Here is a 19,906-nt window from a genome sequence, read left to right on the forward strand (position 1 = left end):
GGCGGTTGATCTCTCCCAGCCGCCACCTCCCGGGGTTGAAGAAAGGGGTCGCAGTGAACACCGAGCACGGCCGCCTCCTGGCCTCGGCCAGCACTCGCCACCGGGCGAGGCCGGCCAGGCGCAAAGGCAGCCACGGGTGGTCGCCGTCCCTGGCGTGCAGAGCCTCAGCAGGTTCTGCCGAAGGGCCTAAATCCCCTTCCTGAGGGAAGGCAGCACCCGGTACGCTGGGAAGATGCCAGGAAGTCTGTATGGGGCACCAGCCTCCCTGCAGCCGCTGAGGAGGCCAGGGAAGTGAAGAAAAATTAGGGGGGTTGTGTCCAGGCAGGCCGGTGCTTCTGCCATGAGTAGCTGCTGCAGCTAGAGCAGAGCCTGCCGTAGAGAGTGTGCTGCTTTGGTCTTGGGGGAACCTCTTCTAAGCAGGCATCCCTCAGCCAAATACTATACTCCCAGGTAGGAGTTTCCTCCAGTCCCTGGAGATAACGGTACAGGTGACGATGAGAGCAAAGTAAGACCTCTTCGACTGATTTGTGAAATCTCGGCTTTTTCTTTTATAAAGGAGGTATTACACTCTAATATCAGCAGAGGGCATCGGTTCTGTAGCTTCACTGGAAGAGGAAAGCACTGAAGTTACTCCAAACACTTGCTATGAATTTTATCATTACTTTTATAGCGATTCTGGAATTAGCTAAAGCAGGATGTTCAGTCCACAATGGCTTCAAATATCAGTTCAAGTTGGACACCAACAACTCAACAAGTTATATCAGTGCACCTCTAATCTCGTGCCTTCCATCTCCCAGGTTGCCACATGCTTGCTATGAATGTATTCAGTGTTTGCTTCCACAGTGAGCCCTCTGACAGTCTATGGACTAGTAGTGTGTCAGAGATGAGAAGATTTCTGGTACAGGTGTACCCTGAGTACATCGCTACAGATTTGGAGGAGGAAAAAAAATTGTAACTGCAGAGCACTAGATGGTGCTGCACACACAGAGCCAGGTACAGATGCTCAACACAGTGGAGTCTGCACTATTTCTAATACACTTTTTACAGAAGTTCTTGAACCAGATACCAGTGATTCAAGGGCAGATCAGTGCATTTAGTCTCACACTGGAGAAAAATGAAAGACCCAGGAGAGCTCACTAAAATGATCAGACCAGGCTGGAAATGCTTTCTCCCCACATTGCCTGTCTGCACCATCTTCCTTAGGAAAGGAAGGTCCTGACTAATAAATCTCATCTCCTTCTGTGACTGGGTGACTTGCCTAGTGGATGTGGGGAAAGCTGTCAACGTGACCTACCTCAACTTCAGCAAAGCCTTTGACATGGTCTCCCACAGCATTCTCCTGGAAAAGCTGGCAGTCCACAGGTTGGACAGGTCTATCCTTTGCTGGGTTAAAAACTGGTTGGATGACCAGGCACAGAGGATGGTGGTGAATGGTGCTGCATCCTGTTGGTGTCCAGGGTGTCCAGTGACCAGTGGTGTCCCCCAGGAATCAGTATTGGGCCGGTCCAGTTCTACTTAACATCTTTATTGACATCCTGGATGAGGGGACTGAGTCTACCCTTAGTAAATTCGCAGATGACACCAGACTGGGGGGGGAGTGTTGATCTGCTGAAAGGTAAGAAGATGCTGCAGAGGGACCTGGACAGACTCGGTCGATGGGCCAAGGCCAACAGTATGGAGTTCAACAAGACCAAGTGCATAATCCTAGACTTTGGCCACAGTAACCCCGCGCAGCACCACAGACTGGGGGAAGAGTGGCTGGAGAGCATCCCAGCAGAGAGGGACCTGGGAGTACTGGTTGACAACCAGTTAAACATGAGCCAGCAGGTGGCCCAGAAGGCCAATGGCATCCTGGCTTGTATCAGGAATAGTGTGGCCAACAGGACTAGGGATGGAATTCTCCCCTTGTACCCAGCACTGGTGAGGCCTCACCTGGAGTTCTGTGTGCAGCTCTGGGCCCCTCACTTCAAGAAGGATATTGAGGTGCTGGGGTGGGTCCAGAGGAGAGCAAGGAGGCTGTGAAGGGACTAGGGGGAAAGTCTGATAAGGAGAGGCTGAGGGAGCTGGGGGTGTTTAGCCTGGAGAAGAGGAGACTCAGGGGGGACCTCATCACTCTTTACAACTCCCTGAAGGAAAGCTGTAGTCAGGTGGGGGTTGGGCTCTTCTTGTTAACAAGTGACAGGACAAGAGGGCATGGCCTGAAGCTGCACAAAGGGGAGGTTTAGGTTGGATATCAGAAAGCACTTCCTCATGGAGAGGGACATCAGGCATTGGCATGGACTGCCCAGGGAAGTGGTGGAGTCACCATCCCTGGAGGAGTTTAAGGAAAGGCTGGATGTGCTGCTTAGTGCCATGGTCTAGCCAGTGTGGTGGTGTTAGATCATCGGCTGTACTTGTTGATCTTGGAAGTCTTTTTAAGCCTCAATAATTCTGTGATTCTGTGATTCTTTCTGGCACATGGGGGCAGAGAAGTTAATATCCATTTCTGTGCAGAAAGAAGAGCAGGGTGGTATTCCACAAATCAAGCTCAATTTCCCAAAACACAAGTTTTTGTGAGAAAGCTCTTTAACATCATTTTATCATTAACATCATTTATAATTCCTCACTTCCATTTAAAGTGGTAATGCTCAAAAATTTTACTACACATTCTCAAAGAGTAAGGGGCTCTTTGTTGGTCGGGGTCCCTCCCGCCTATGTGTGGGCATTTTAGTATGCTAATAGCTCATCAATATGCTAATTACATGTTAGTACAGTGAGGGACCACTCATCAGGACGTGTATTCTGGGCAGTGTTGTGAAACCACCGTTGTAGGATGCTCTCCCCTCCCCCCCCCTTTTGCCTCCTTCTGCCAACAGAATCAATGCATTCCAAAATAGCATTCCAAAGGGACTTCTAGAGAGGATGGAGGCAGTGATAATGGTCTGCCTATGGCCTAGAGCCTGCATATCAGATAACAATAAGGTCTGGGAAGTGAAATGAGCAGAGGTCCGCTCAGCTGTTCAAGCTGGTATGTCTCTTATTAAGCATTTACTCATTATTAAACAAAGAAGTTAGGCTTATAAAATCAGGGGCTGCATTGGCAGGCTTTGAGAGTTTCATAGACACCAGCCCTCCCCCATTGGCTGGATCCAGGACAGGTGATTTTCTGTTACCTTTCTTCTCTTATTCTCTTGCATTCTCTTTCCTAAAATCATTAATTAACACAATACTTACCACAATTTTTTCCCAGTCTGCACAACTTGAACATCAAAATAATCATCCTTTCGGATTGTACAGCTTGAGCATATATAATAATCAAAGTATCAGCTTTTTATGTGTTACTCCTTTCATAGTTCTAATTAAATCTGATGTTTAAATACAGACCTTGAATGTCATTTCACCTTAATCCTATCAAGGGGTATCCAACAGTTGAGCATTTCCTTGGACCATAACATTAAAGCCACTCTCCCAGGGAGGGCCAGGTCTGACACTGTAAGGCTGGATTCAGCTGCACCTAGGATCCTCTTGATTCCTCTCTGAGAAGGAGTTTAGAAAGCAAGAGGGTCCAATTGTGTGTCCCTCAGTGCCCTATCCAGGTCATGACAAATACAGTGAATGCAACTTGTGGCTATAGAATTAAACTTATATATTTTTATTGGAATTATTAATTTACGTTATATAATGTATACTGAAATTAAATTCTGCTTTGTGAAACTGTGCTGTATGAAATCCACATTCTTGTGTAAATGACTAAGTAAGACTTTTTCTGACACTAAATTAACAGGATGATGATTTGGGTTCACTTAGGCTCCCCAGGCCTTTTGTATGTAAATAGATAACAAGCTCAAGGAACTGGAAGCCTTGCAGAGGGAAACTGGCTAAAACCATTGAGACTCACCCAATATTATGCACGTGCTAGACAAGGGATTAACCAAAATAACATCTCAGAATGATTTCCCTAAAGACTCCCCACATCAAACACCGCAAATATTACTTCTAAGTTCCAGGAAATTGCATATTACAATAAGTCCCAGGAAATCTGATGTATAGTACAATGAGTTTAAGATATCTATATATCTAATAAGACAATATAAGTCCTGCCTGTTGTCATTTATGTCATGCATTACTTCGAGAGCTACTTCGCATGCATCCAGCACTGCAATAAAGAAGGTGTGCCTTCTAAAACTTAAAGACAACCCTTAGAGGGTTCTTCCAGTAAATGAATTTTATGGTATCACAATTACTCAGTGTTTTTCTACCCAGTGCTCAAGGCTGAAACTAAGACAAGTTGTTGGGAGTTGTGGGGAGTACTCCTTCCCATAATTTTCATCCATTTTGCAGGTGTCTTGAAGTCCTGTTGTAGAATCTTAAAAAAAATATTTGTCTCAAAACAGCTGCCTTGACAAAACGGACATTCTGCTTGGGTGGAGGCCTCACTCATAAGCCATCTGGACTCTGTTGTCTCAATGAGAGACCCCCATTTGGGTAACCACCCTAATAAACGGGGCCCTATTCTCACAAGAATATTCTCCACTTCTCCTGGCCACTTCTCTATGGCCACTTCTCCTTCAGTGGCCATCCCAGTAAGCTGAACACTGTCCTTGCAAGTCCTTGCAAGGGGAGCTCTGTTTGATGGCCACCCTGACAGGCAGGACACTGTCCTTATCGATAAGGGGCAGGGAAGCTGTACCCTGCAGAGGCAGAGTGACATCTTGTGTGTGTGCCCCGGGTAAAGCCACTGGAGAGGGCACATGCACAGAAATAAGGGTTATTGCTGTGTCATCCCATCTGGAGGGGCCCAAGTGAACACCTGGCTTTGCAAGATATGCCAAAGCCCCCCCCCTGAAAAGATGGGGTCAGGCAGCATAAAAGAGGCACACTTGAAATGCTGGATGCGCGCCCGCCATCCAAAGACCACAACTCCCTACCAAGATCATTGCTGGATCAAGGGTGGTGATATCTTTCCTATCTCTCTTTTTTCTTTCTCTTTGTATCTGTTTCTAACCTTAGCTCAGAACATGAGGGTAACATAGTTTCTACCTGTGTTAAGTTTTACTCCCCCTTGCTGTGTTAAGTTTTGTTAGTTGTAACCTGTTGTTTTGAGAACTTCCTTAAGTTTTGCTAAATTGTATTCCATTGCTCTGAAAGTACCATCATTTATAATTCTGCTAGTTGTAACCTGACATGCTTTATAATCTTACTTTTAAGTAAAGTTTTGTTTTTATACAAACTTCCTGGGTTTGTAGACACTTACCCCTAATGTTTAGTGTATAAATCTTATTCCTAGAGTACCGTGCAGAGAATTCCTGAACTTAATCTCACTGAATGGGTTGTTAAAAGACGTCAATGAGAGGAGGAGGACTGGGCCCAGCTGCACCTAGACTCCTCTCTGAAGGAGTTTAGAAAGCAAGGGGGTCCAGTCCAAATCTCCCTAGGTCGACTGTGCCCACTCTGTGGGACGTAACACTGTACCCACTCTGTGGGAGGTGATACTCGGTTTGGCCCCCTCATCTGGGGATCCGTGCTCACTGTGTGAGACGTGACAGTGCTGCATCCACCTTGTGGGTCATGACAATCAATATCACCACATCCACTCAGAGTGGCTGGCACACAATTACAAGACTTCACCCTCTCTGCATTTCAGCACACCATGACTGTAAAGTCAGCTTTCTTTTTAGGTACGCAAATCAAAGAACATGGACACGCAGGTTTCATAATAAGTCACAGCTCTGGGAGAAGCTGCAAAGTCTACTGCACTTAAATCTCATAAAGTTTTCCAAGGCCTGTTTTGCTGGGCAGCAGCAGAGGTCTGACTCGAAAAGGCATGTGGCAATAGAGTGCCTGTGACAGAAAAAGAAGTGGTTGCTAGGCCTGACGGGGTTAGGGATACTGGTGTCCACCCCTACCCCCAGGTCTCTGCCCACTGTCTGTGAGAAGCTGGTGTCTGAGTCCTTTCCCTACCACGTAGGCACCAGCTCACACTGCAAACATTTCTTTGCATCTAAATGGAGTATGAAGCCCACTTAGCTCAAGAAGTAGCTTTGCTTTGTGAACCTGACCTTCACATCTGTGACGCACTGCTTATGGATGCTGTGCTCTGCACTTTATTTCCTTGTAACAAGTGTAATCAAACCACTACTGCTGGCACCAAAACAAGAGATTCTACTTCCCCCTCTAGTGAATCTTGTCCAGAAAACTCACTGCTAATACAGAATTCTCCATTGTTAGATGGAATGTTTTTTGGAGTAAGGAACATAATTGGAACATGGAGAAAAGACAAAGAGAAGGAGGACAGCCTAGGATCCAGAACTGGGCTGCAGAGTGTCACTTTTCTTGCATCTTCGAGACGAATCTGACTTTGGGGCTCAGGCTGCAGTACTTCCTCAAGATCTGAGATTTACATTAATAGCTGGTGGTAAGTTTCACAGTAGGCCAAAACAAACTCTACATCTGAATGTAGCTTGACTGTGGAGAAATGTCCCTCTAAGTCCAGACATAAAGACTGTGGCCTGGACACAATTCTCTTCATGTACTCTGAGATATTCTTTTTCTAGTTTGAAGATAATTTCAATTGCTTAACAGTAAAGATCACATGGATTTGTGCTGAACAGACAGGAAAGGAATTGCATAAGGACTGGTTCCTGTGTTCTTCAGTTAGTGCTCATTAGCCTTTATATCAGACTCTTGGAAACATCAGCTTTCCACCAAAAGGAAATGTCACTGCTTTAGCTCAAGAGATTAGTTCAGTGGTATTATACTGAAAATGTACCACAGTCAAAAATTAATTCTGCTTTTCCAGTCCTGACTTGTTGCACAACAATTCTTCACACTCTCTTTACCTCTTCTGTTGCCCCTTGCACCCTCAGTAAGGGTAATGGTCCCCCCTTATCTGGTCACATCTCAGCCATGTGGCACTGGTATCAATAATTTAACATTCCTGTTGCTGCCACATAGGGGCAAAAATTTTCAAAAATGTGTTTGGTCTGACCAGCTCTTTAAGCCCCCTTGAGCCAAATGGAACATCTCTGGTGTATTGGGGCTGAATAAAATGCTCACCAGTTCAGTTTGGGACTGTGATGGAGCCCAGGAATGGAACGATGTGCCAGAATTGTCATATGTCAATTTTGGGGACAGATGGATCAGCTTTCTTGACCACCCAAAATAACAGACACACATCATAGACATACACAAGTTAAGCATCACTGAGTGTTTCCCTTCATCTGGGACCTGTTTTGTCCATATTGCCTGTTTCCTTCTCCATTTAACACCCTAAAAATACACACCCTTTACAATCCCATCCCTTGTGCTGCATGCTACCAGGCCCCAGCACAGCCTGGACATATGCAGCACCAGCAGAGCTCTGGTCCTGCTACCCTTTAAGGCTCCAGCACTGTCCCTCTCTGCACACCAAGGAGCACTGCCTGAGAGTCAGAGGTTTATTTTGCTTGCCAAACAGCATACTGCATCCTCACCAGGGAGTTTATTTAGTCTATCAAAAGAAATTTGATCATTACATAAGATTCCATTAATAAATTATTATAATTATCTCAAAACATTTCTGTCAACATAAACTTCATTTCACATCAGCTGAATGGGAAGGGCAAAAAAGAAAAAAAAAAAAAAAAAGGACCTCCTTTGTAAAGAGGAAAACAATAACCAAGAGGCCACTGCATGCTGGTGGTAGAAGTCAGGACTCCCCAACTCTGAGTCCCTTGTTCTAACTTCTGGTGATCTTTCTTCTGCTGAAAAATCAATTGCATATACACTATACAAGATGACAGCATTATGTAAGAACAAAGTAGTAGGACTGTGGGGAAAGGGATAAAAATCTCCTGTGGAGAGGGGACATTTTGCATCAATCACTCCCTCCCCCACATCCACCTACCAACTGTAGGGATTTTTCAAAGCACTAAAGATGAAATAATTTGCTTGAAAAAAGTAGATACAAAGCAATTAGGGGCTGTGTAACCTGCAAAGGAGCTAGGAGTATGTGACAGCATATGCACTTGAGACAACATGGAAAAGACCATAGCTGTCACCTGATGCCTCATTCCTCTCCACTGGTCAATAGCTGTGTCAAGTACTAGAACTGTAATTTAAAAGTGACAGAAATTTGAGTGCAAAGTCGAGGTGAGAATCTTGGGAAAAAGCCACAGGAATGGGAGATGAGCTAGTGAGATGCTATTTTACCAGTGTGATATCATATGATGTTTATGAATTTGTATTCCTAACCAGTAAATTCAGAATTAAACTAAGAAGAAAGTGAATATGGGGCTAGACAAAGCAATTGAGACCTATAATTTTCCACAAAAACAATATAAACAACACAAGGCCTTATCGAGACGAACTTCTCTCTCGGCGATAATTGAAGCGTGGGCCTTGTTCTTAAAACAAGGCACTGCCAAGGCTAACGAGGCACCAAAAGAATGCAAATATCTGCACAGAGACAACATAAAAATGCCACAACCAGCAGATAAGGGAAAAATAATGGCTAGGGTCTAATTTTGCTCTGTAACAAGATAATGAAGTCGGCAAAAACAAGAAAGGTAAAGGGTTCAAGTTTGAGGAAGACTTCTTACTTCATCGAAAGAGCCCCTAACGACCCCCCCGATATCTCCCCAAGAGAGGATTCCGCCTAGATTCCACCTAGACTCCACCCAGACTCCTCCTATCATGAATATTGTAATAACATGATGTAATCCCTATGAATATATATGTAAACCCACCCCTTTTTAATATTCATAGAATTGTAATCAATATAAGGTAATTTTAGAGTTTTAGAAGTGTGCGTGTGAGTGGAGCGGAGACTCCCCATGCACCCAGCACTGTTTTGCTCACTGCAATTTCAATCTTATTAATTAAATTAAACCATTAACAGAATATTGAGTCTTGGTCATTTTTAACACCAGGGTAAGTGAGGAAAATCAAATTCGGTTCAAGAAGGAAGAAAGTAGGCTAGAGGAACGATGCTCTGATGCTATTGTAGCACTCTAGAAAAATTATTGGTACTAGAAGTTAAAATTGTGAGCCAGATCTTTCTCAAACAGTGAAGATTTCTGGCCCTGCCCTCATTTTTCTTTCCTCTCTCCCTGCCCTCAATTTTCCTGTCCTGATCCACAAACATGGAGAGGAGGCAAGGTGCTGAGGCAGCTCTGTGAGCCAAAAGTGTCAGAGGAGGAAGGGAACAGTGCTCTGGAATTACTGGTTCATAGTGGTTATGGCCAAGGCACAAAGCTGATAGCCTTTGGGCTACTGCTCATCTCTGCTTGTGTCAGGGTTGTTCCTGAAGGCTTCATCCCTGGAGGGCATAACACCAGTAGTGTAGAAGAGGGCAAACAAATGCCAAAATGTGTGAGGGAAGCCTGGCTTGCTGCATGCTGTAGTAATCTCTTCTGGACAATAGATCTACCTCAATTTTAACAAATTCCCTGGATCTGCTGAACCTCAAAAATGTGTTTTATTTATCTTGTTCATGGAACAACTATAAGAATAAAAGAAATCCCCTAACAGACATCAAGACCATCCATCTTGTCTCGTACCATCTGAGCCTGGTCTCTTTCTGCATCCTACTCCCTGCTTAGTCCATCAGGGAGCACAGCTGTTGCTTACGGATGCAGGTTAGAAAAATCTGTGGAAGCTGCCTCCCCACTTTCTAGAGAGGTACACATTTCTATATTAAAACCATCCCCTACAAGCTTCATGAAGTGCTCCTTAGCTCCAGTATTGTGGGATTTGGTGAATAACAGCTCCGTGTTCAATTTAACACTAGCCTCCTCACTGGCCTACTAGGTATGCTGGTATGATTTCCAGGGATGACTTGTACAAGCTGGAGGACCTGCTCCCTAAAGAGCAGCTGAAGTCAATGCTGCAGGGCCAGATAAATCTTGTGAACAGGGATGAGTGGGGGAAGGGTGAGCGAATCCCTTGCAGGGTGGTCCAGGACCCACCTGCAAGGGTCCTGGAAAAGACTGCTGAAGAAAGATGCTTCAGTAGACATATGCTTGCTGTGAAATCTTTGAGGATTTGTCCCAACGAAGACATTTAGCTGAAGAATGGTGAAGACTAATACCACTAGTTTCCTCATCTTGTCTATAGCAAGGCTCAGCCATCCCTATGAACAAGTTTGTCCATGTGAGACCATTTCAGGGCTCTTTAGAATTCCACTCACTGGAAGTCAGTGAACAAACATGGACAGTTTATGCCCATATCCTATGTGGGCAGTGGCACAGGTGTGAAAGGAGTGACTGGTGACAGGCAATGTGGCTTCACTAGGGACAAATCCTGCCTGACAAATTTGGTGGCTTTCTACAATGCAGTTATGGATTTGGTGGGTAAGGGAACAGCAGCTGATGTCATCTACCTGGACTTGTGCAAAGCATTCAACACTGTCTCACGACATCCTTGTCTCTAAATTGGAGACACATGGACTTAATGGATGGATCAATGCGTGGATAAGGAAATGTCTGGATGGTGGTCAATGTCCAAGAGGAGATCAGTGATGAGTGATGTCCCTCAAGGGTTGGTACTAGGGGGCAGGTGCTGTTTAACATCTTTGTCTGTGACATAGAATAGGACTGAATGCACCCTCAGGAAGTTTGCTGTGACCAGCAGGTCAAGGAAGATGATTGTCCTTTTCTACTTCACTCTGGTGAGACCCTCACCTGGTGTACTGTGTCCAGTCCTGCAGCTCCTGACACAAGAAGGACACTGAGCTGTTAAAGCAAGTACAGAAGAAGGGCACAAAAATAACCAGAAGGCTGGAGCAATTCTTCTATGAAGACAGGTTGAGAGGCTTGAGCTTGTTCAGGACAACGAAGAGAAGGCTCTCCAGAGACCTTATAGCTGCCTTCCAATACATGAAGGGGCTACAGGAAAGCTGGAAATGAACTTTTTAAAAGGGCATGTAGCAGTAGGATGAAGAGGAACATTTTCAAACTGGAAGAAGGTAGATTTACATTAGGTATTAGGAAGAAATTCTTTCCTATGATGGTTTTGAGACACTGGAACAAGTTTCCCAGAGGAGCTCCTCCCACCTAGTATAATGATTTTTCTGCTAGTTTTCCCTCCAAACTTCCCTGGTTAAGAAAGAAGTAGTCAGAGAGGGCCTAGATACCTCTACAGTTAAATTCTGTTTATTTACTACTGTTTCATGCCAGCGTCAGTCAAGCAAGGTGGAAAGTTTGTCTCATGGAAGCTAATTTTAAGCATCTATTTCTGCTATTTTATACATTTTAAAGGTTTAGCCTTTTTTCAAGGGCAATTATTATTGTGAAAAATCATTACCTGCCATACATGTTCTGCTCTGTGGCAGCATCATGCAGCTGTAAGAAAGGAAAGAAAACAGCAAGGAAAGCCTTTTCATGGGCTGCATGTGAAAGAGAAAAGCATGATATAAATGTGGATTTAGTGGCATCCTGTGATATAGCTGATCCTCCACAGCTTCTCTCCCCACTCCCTCCATTTTGGCACAGCAGCCTTGGCTCTCGAGACAAAGTCTTCATTACCACTGACCAGGACAAGCCAAGCACAATGACAGGGGCCAGAACCAGATCTGTGTAGTTCTGCCCACTCTCCCACTGCAGCTCATTGTAGGCCATGGGTCTGAGCCCACCTTGCAAATTTGGCTGTGGATTTGCAGCAAGCAGAAGCCCTTTCACAGGGCTGGCCCCAGCAGAAGCCCAGAAAGAGACCAAGCTGGCAGCACCCCATGCCCTGCACCAAACACACTACAAGGCAAGGAGGCAGACTCAATGACAGGCTTAGCCCATTTGCTCCTAGAACTTTGATGCTGAAAAATTAGGAAAATATGTTCTTGGCCCCTGCCAACAGCACACAGGAAAAAGGGGGATGGTGTGGGGGGGATGCAGCCACATAGGCTCCAGCCCTGCTAAATGCCAAGAGGAGGCTTCCTTATCCAATGGAGGCTAAAAGGAGTCAGCCAAGGAGGGTCTGGGGTGACATCCAGAGTGCACACATTCACTTTGGCATCAAAAATTCTTCCCAGTAGGCTGGTTCCAGGACATACCTGGTGTGCAAAGAGACACAGGGATACAGGAGAGCTTCTCTCCAAGGTATTCTCTGTTTAATGTGCCAGAAGGCCTCTCCTAAGGACCACTCAGAAGCTCTCCTGAGCAGAAAAACCCTGCTAGCTTTGGCATGGGTAATCAGTGACACACTCACTGCCCTCCACGCCTCCCCCAGCTGGGCAGATGCTGGAGGTGGTGAGAGAAGCAAGGGTCCAAGTGCCCATTTCCCTCAGAAGCAGAGAAGTGAACATAAGAATAATGTTGTCAGCCAATGCTAAGCTCGAGTGAGAAGCTAGGACAGCGAGGAAACAGCAGTCCTGGGCAAGAGAGTGGCTCTTGGGGCAGTTCCTGCTGTAATTCCTGGGGTTGGACATAGGTTACAGGCCCTGATCCTATGGCTGAGGCACTCACGGGTGGCTACAGGCACTGAAATGCATGAACACAAAACACTGTCTCCATCCAGTAGCTGCTCAGTTCTTTGTGCCATATATTGGTGGTATGGTCTTGCCAGTCTGGAAACTCAGCTCCTCTCACTTCTCTCAGCACCACAGAGAAGCAAAGATCAGCTCTCCTTCCAGCAGCTCAGTGCTTTTGCCTTTACCTTCCATGTCATCTGCTTCTCCACCCTGCAAGTGATTGAGCTGTTATTAATGCACATTAAAAATCTGTCACAAAAACCTCCTTGTTCAGATTTTGCCTGCCCTTTTGCTGAATAACTCCAAAAAGCCTTCTGACACACCTGCAGATGTCAGAATGTACATCTTAAACAGCAAGGAAAAATCTGGCCCTGTTTTTGTGCAAAAACTTGCTGCTAGTAAATGAAAGTGTAATCCAGAAATGCTTGACTACTAGGGACACCCTCCCTGAGCATATCAGTTTACAATGCATGAAAAGCTGGCTTGATAATTCAGTTAACATAAAATGCCTGAGATCTTGCAGCCTCTGTACATCTGCCAGTAAATGGGCATAAGTAAGTCCAGTTGCTTTTAGGTAGCATGAAGGGGAAGGTTGCCTTTATCCTCAGAGAGAGGAGGCTGCAGGTAAGTCATATAGAAACTAACTTACAGAATCATAGAATTGTTTGGATTGAAAGGGACCTTGAGGATCATATAGTTCCAACTCCACTGCCATGGGAAGGGACACCTTCCACTAGATCAGGTTGCTCAAAGCTTCATCCAGCCTGGTCTTGGACACTTCTGGTGAGGGAGCATCCACAACTCCTCTGGGCAACCTGCTCCAGTGTCTCAACACCCTCATAGGAAAGAATTTCTTCCTAATCCTGACGTAAATCTACCTTCTTCCAGTATGGAAACGTTCCCCCTCATCCTATTGCTACATGCCCAGAGGCTAATGGGATCCTTGGCACAAACAAGCCTCAGGGCCCAGGGTTTATAATATAGAGATGCTCTGTTCCTCAGAAAAAACAGAAGCATGGAAAACAACTGCAGGATGGTCTGGTTTTAGACTATATTGATTAACCTACCGTCTCTGCAGGATGGGGAAAAGTTTGTTCAGGGAAATATACCTGGATTTGCATCTGAAGCCCTTCTGGCAGGCTCTGATGGGGTTCAACCACTTCAGGGGAAAATCAGAATAGTGTTACTCCTCACTGTGTGCAGGAGTGAAGCACCATCACAGGTACTGGGCTATCTCATTTAAACTACATTTTTATCCAAAAAGTTTGGATCAGATGATCCTTGAGGTCTCTTTCAACAAGGCATTCTATGTTTTTATGATAATTTAAGTTTGCTGCCCAGATGAGTTCTCCCAGAGCAGGGAGCTGAGGCTGAGGGTCTAGAACAGATGCTGTACTGGGGGAGGCCATAGGAAAGAAGGACAGAAGACAGTGACAACCCTCTTAATCCTAATCCTCCTGCAGTAAAGGTGCTCTGGTATGTTTTTGCATTAACTGCTTCCCCATGCCTCACTTGTTTTTTTCCTCCAGTTTCCACCAGTCCTAACCGTTGTTCTAGACAGGGATGCCTTCCTTTACCCTCTCTGGGGAAGCAACTTAGTGCATACTTCTTAAAATGGGACTCCTAAGACAAGGGTTGTATGCTCAGCCCCTGCCACCCCAGTCCCAGCTGGTCCCTCAGGCACAGGGTCACCTCCAATGCTTGCTACCTGGCAGCTGTGCCCACCTCCCCAAAGCCCCAAAGCATCACAATCACTTGCTATGGTCCAAGTGCCTGTCCACTGCCTCACATCCACTTAAGTATCTATCAGAATCTCGTAAGTCCATGTGACTTTTAACGGAGATTTCATAATCTTAAAAGGCCATTACAAAGCAAATAAAACCCAAACTCCCAAAACAACAAACAAAACATCCAATATCCTTTTCTTTCTCCCTTTATTTATTTTTTTAAGGGTCCCTTACAGGGCAGCATCAGGCTGAACCTTTGTCAGTGTGGCTATTTCTCTTTATTAGCTGACAAAATATCCCAAACTTCACTGTACTTGAAAAGGCCTGTCCTAGTAAGTTATTTACCCTCACTCATCAGCAGACAAAGACAAATATTCCTCTCCTGCAGGGCTCCTCTCCACACCTCATGGCTGCCAGCTGGTCTTTTTCCTGGGTGGACACCAAATTGCCCACTTGGGTATTGCTCTTGGCAGGTGGGAGAGAGGTTGACTGGTTCCCATCAGGGCTGGAGCAGTCTTAGGGAAGTCCAACCTTTGCCTCTTTCTTCATTTTCACCCCTGCTGAGACCTGTTCTCTTTGGAAATGGCATGAAGACCACAACATTTAACCTGAGACCAAGGGAACAAGAGGAAAACAGGCCCAAAAGTGCCTTTGCTGGGCCCTGGGCCTCAAAGAAGGAAAAGTTGGAAAATTACTACTTGAAGGGATGCTGTACTCAGGAATTTTACATTAATGCTGTAGTCACAGTCAGCATGACATCATCTATCAGGAGAGAAAGGAAATGCCCTTTCCAAGGCTTTGATTTCTTTCCCTCCCACTCTCACACTCCCTGGGAGAATCAGTATTTGTGGTTTGTTGTAGCTCCTCACAAAGAACCGCATGTCTTCTGTAGTGGAAAGAATTCCTGTCTCCATGCATGCAGGCAGTTGTGCTAAGCAAAAAAGTTTTGCTGTCTCTGAGGGAGTTCTCCCCCAGAGGCAGCAGTAATAGCACTGTTAAAGCAGTCATCACAATACCAACTGGCTTTCCCAGGCATAAGTCAGCTACACAGCTCTGCTTTCTGCACCATCTGCAAACGACTGGGGAAGGAAAACACTTTCATACGGCTGGTCCCCAGAGACTGACAAATCTGCACCTTTGTTCCATCACACAGCAGGAGGAAGCTGGAAGTTATGAACATGTAGGTGGTTTCTACTTGTGAGCAAGAGAGAATGGGAAATGCCATTCTGCCCTGGAGTTATTAATCCTGCAACTTAACCAACCAGCCTTTTCTTCATGCTAAACAGGAATTAGTTTTCTTTAATTACCATTGATTTCCATTAAAACTGCTGGCCCAGATTAAACGTGAGTTCATTCTCTGACTCCCTCATCTCTGTGGAAAGGACCAGGTGATGCTTTTGTGTCTCTCTGAAGGACTGAAGAAGCCTCATGCTCTGCAAAAGTCCAGCTCCCCAAGAATGCTGGCACATGGGCTGATGCACAAATAGTTTCTGCACTGAACTTTAGGTGCTCAGCTGACCCAAGTCTTTTGGAGAACTTGATAGCAGCTACTAAAATCTTCCAAGGCAGCTGAGCTTTGAGAGTCTCAAAACTGACAGACCTTTAAGTCTGGATCCAGTTTAGTGTTTAGTGTGCTCTCTCACATCACCAGTGCAAGTGTGATGACATACAGCTGTATCAGGTCAAGTGCTTTCATCCAGGCTTGTTTGGTCCCAACTTCTTTAACTGTTGTTTTGTTACAGAGACTATACCAGGAGTGGCCATAAACCAAGGACATTAATCAGAAGTTGTTATGGTTTGAGTGGGCCAGGATAATTTTATGGTACCAATACAGGGACCTAGAGAGAGGGTCTTTAGGACCGAGTGAGAAGGGGTGGAAGAGGAAGGGGTCAGTTCTCCTTCCTGTTTTCTGCGATACAATAAAAGCCAGGAGTACAGAGAGCCTGTCCCCCTTCCTTCTCTCTTCTTCTGAGATGCTTCACTGCACTAGGAGGTCTTGGGAAGAGACTCCTGTTTTGTTGTCCATTGGATGCTAGGAAGAACTGAGTACCACTCTCCTAAATCAATTCTGACAGAAGACACCCTCAGACACTTTTATCTGGATCATCAAGATCAGGTATTCATATATTTGTTCCTCATCCTAAGTGTAACTGTCCCTTACCTGATCCAGTTTTAATTTCCAAACTCTAAGCTTCTCTTCCTTATTCCCCCCTATCTTCCCTTGGGAGGGTGGAGGGGGCTAACAGAGAGAAGATGTGTTCTCTTGTTTTTGGTTCACCCTGCCCACTAAACTGAGACAGAAGTGAATAGAGATGCAGAGAAATTGAGAGGCTAGAAGGCTGTGCAAGGGGGAAAAAAAAAGGAAGGAGGAAAGGCAATAGATAAAGAAAGATACACACTCAGCAGGCACACACTCCTAGTGGAGTAAACGGAAATAAATCTGGGCCGTTGCATATCTTCACCTACAATCTCGCAAAAGAGGAAAATGAAGTTTGACTTGGAAAAAAAAACCAGACAAAAAAAAGACAATAAAGCAGCATTTGGTAACACTTTAGACACTTGATAGAAACACTTCCTTTTGAATTACCAAAATGAGAGCACAGAGCAACAAGTACCAGTCATGAAAGGAAGAGGGACTGAAAACTAAAGCAGTGAAACACTGGCAGCCAGACAAGTCAAAGGGCAACAGAACAAGTACCCCAGCTAACAGTGGCAGGGCTTATATGCTGCAAATGGAATACTTGCCACCACAGAGCATCATCTTAGTAGAAAGAGGGTTTTTCCAAGGTATAAGAAAAAGCATAAACTATTCCTCTGGCATTTTTTTTATTTTCTCTTTTAAGTGTAACAGAAAAAAAAAAAGGTTGCAATTCCACATGCATTGCCAGAGATGATCAATAACAAGTGCAGGAGAAGAGTAAGGAAAAAGACAAGAAGGCATGGTGAGTACAGTGTCTTATTGCTCAGGAAACAAACACTTCTTATAATGATGTGTCCTATTTCCCCTTTGTAAGGCTGTATGTTCAGTGGCATCCAACTTGGAAAACTTTTGCATGGAGCAGATTTAAGATTTTCATGTTAAACACTTACCTCTGGCTCACAATGAAGTAAGATGGTATCTGAATAAAGGAATTAGATTATGTTGTGGGCATAAATAAGATGCACAGAAAATAACAAACCACACAAAGAGGAGCTTCAGTAAGCACAGGCCAGTAAAGTGATGCTTCACTCAGCTTCAGCCAGTGAGATCGTAGAGATCATCACTTTGAATACAGCCACATTAATCACTGCTGTTGTTATTTTCCTGTGACTCTCTGATCTGCCTCTCTGTCTTAACCACCTTAAAAGTCTCACCTTAAGAGTCTCAGGTCTCTGCAGTGTGTTTTGTGCACTGCTTCAGACAATGGAGCTTGACAAGCAGGTTGGCTTGGTCTTTTTCTTCTTGGCTTCAGAGTGCTATCACAAAATAGATGTTTAAAAATATTGGTAACTATTATGCTGAAGGCTTTTCCCAGCTAAGCCCCAAGCAGATAGAGTTAAGGTCTTACGGTTGTACTGTGCATTTAATTTCCTATAGTCTACTATCATTCTCCATTTACCATTCCTTTTTCTTACAGGCCAAACTGGGGAGTTAAATGGAGAGTGGCAAGGCAAAATAATGTCCCTTTAAGTCAGAAATAATTACCTCTCTGATCCCCTCTTTAGCAGCCACAGAAATAGGAAAATCTCACACTAGAAACTTTGCTTTGGGGCAAGTGGGGAGCAGATTGCAACCATCTAACTTTGAATGTGGGCATGCTGAAATTCCAAAAGCAGCTGTTTTCATCCCTCCATGCCCAACCAATGAGAACATCCATTCCTAGTAGATTGTAAGGAATTTTATCTACAACCATTTGGTTTTAAATTAACTCTTCTTTTCCTGGTAATTTTAGGGAAAATCTTGCCTTTTTTTGCAAGATGGGTTTGCCCAATGCACCACTTACGAATATAGGCACCAGGGACAAATCAATACATTTTTTCACCACATCAGATTTTAGTGTGCACCCGTACCAACCACAAATGTTACAGGATAACACTTTGGCCCCACAGCACAGGTAAGCTCCAAATCACTGGTTTTGTTTTGAACTAATCTCAGCACATTTTGCCAGTCTTTTGGAGGACTGGATATTTTAGGATTTGGTTGTTTATTATTTTCTGACCAATCCTTTTCATTTTCAGGGATGGTCTCCCATAGTTTATTCAAGGAGTCAGTTGAACTTACTGAATTAAGATCGGTACCTTTCTCCTCCTCTGCCATCTTTTTTTTTTTTTTCATTTGCATAAAGAAGGCTTTTTAGTTTCCTGAATTGTTTGAATTGCTAGATCTCTCCTGAATTTGACCTTGTAGGCCATTCCTCTATTAAGGTTTTTAGATGACCATATGTGAAATTGTGGCTCAAAAGTGAGGGCAGGATACCTTTTCACTTAGCCTCCTGAAGCCTTGCAAAAGGCCTTGGTTCACCCTGTGATAAATTGTCTCTGTGTTGGGAGGTTTTATTTTGGGGTTATTTCTCTGCCTGCCCCCTCTATTCACAACTGTCCATTCACCCTGTGGCTCCTCCTGTTGTTGAGAAAGGGATCCGGAGGGGCACAGCAGTTACAGCAGCATAAGAAGGTTTTTGGTCATCATTTGCTGGTGCAAATCACAGAGGATTCCTTGAAGTCGACTTCCAGCACCTTGTATTTGTGGCTGTATTCAGTTAATTCCTTGACCAAATCGGACCAAGTTAATGAACTTTCAATTCTAGCCTCAATTTGTATTGCTAGATTTTTTAGCTCCTCGGGCAGCCTTCAGATAAAAATATCCATCATCTGTGGTCAGCATCAGCATCAGCATCAGCATCAGGGGGCTGTCCTGGTAGAGTATCAGTATGAGAATCATTTGAATTACAATTGCTTTGTCCATCACCTGGGGGAGATTTCCCCACAATACCTGGGGTTCCCCTCTTGATATGGGGTCAATTAAACCAGCGTTAAAAGTGGCCTGTTGAGTCAGAGACCAGGGAGCCCTGTGGTTGCCAGTAATTAGCATGGCTCCTGGCCCCCAATAACCTGAGGCTTCTTTTTCAGATAGCAAAATATTATCTCCCCAGGATGTGATGCTTATTATATATTCAGTGTCTGTCTCAGAGGGTAATCTACCAAACTGCTTTTTTAATTGCACCAGTTCTTTGTGTGTTACCTGTTTTCATCCTGTGTCTTGTTCACAAGACTCGTCAAATCTTATAAAATCTCTAAATTCCTCCAACATGCTGCTTTCTCTATTTCCCAATTGTTGACACAATTCCTCTTTCTCCTGCCATCATAGTGGCCAGGAAAAAAAAAAAAAAAGGCACGAGCATTAAAATAATCTACACCATGTTTTTAAACTTTTTTTTAGTCTCTTTATTAAGAGTGGCACAATTGTCTAAAGCTTTTAAGGTTTTATCAGTGGTTTCAAATTCTCCCCTTTTAAAGTGTTTGCAACTATATTATAAACGCTTCCCTTTGTGATGTATCTATGATTTTGAAGTGTTGCCCGAAAGGGCATACAAATGGACTCTCATGAAATTCTTCCTCCTTGTAAAGGGGAAAAATCCATTCCTGAACCCAACTAGTGCTAGCACAAATGGCTGCAGTGTTCATTTTTGGAAGTAATCTGAATTTAAATTTGTAATTAATATTTTTTAAGAGTTAATTTTGTAATCTGAGTGCAAAACTATAAACAGGCTGTAATATT

At 44.3% G+C, this 19,906-nt stretch overlaps 1 long non-coding RNA gene across 2 annotated transcripts; it reads right to left on the reverse strand.

The window, feature by feature from the left end:
- Positions 1-324: 324 nt before the first annotated feature.
- Positions 325-19,529, reverse strand: LOC139794349 (uncharacterized). 2 transcript variants are annotated; one of them, XR_011725080.1, is made up of 3 exons: positions 19,370-19,528; positions 17,503-17,604; positions 325-605 (listed from the first exon to the last, which is right to left on the reverse strand). It is a non-coding gene; the product is annotated as an uncharacterized lncRNA (long non-coding RNA). The 2 variants fall into 2 exon arrangements; XR_011725081.1 differs by lacking the exon at positions 325-605 and adding an exon at positions 10,086-11,344 and having other exon boundaries at positions 19,370-19,529.
- Between the last annotated feature and the right edge of the window lie 377 nt (positions 19,530-19,906).

This window comes from Heliangelus exortis, chromosome 3 (assembly GCF_036169615.1).
Source record: "Heliangelus exortis chromosome 3, bHelExo1.hap1, whole genome shotgun sequence".
Taxonomy (NCBI): domain Eukaryota; kingdom Metazoa; phylum Chordata; class Aves; order Apodiformes; family Trochilidae; genus Heliangelus; species Heliangelus exortis.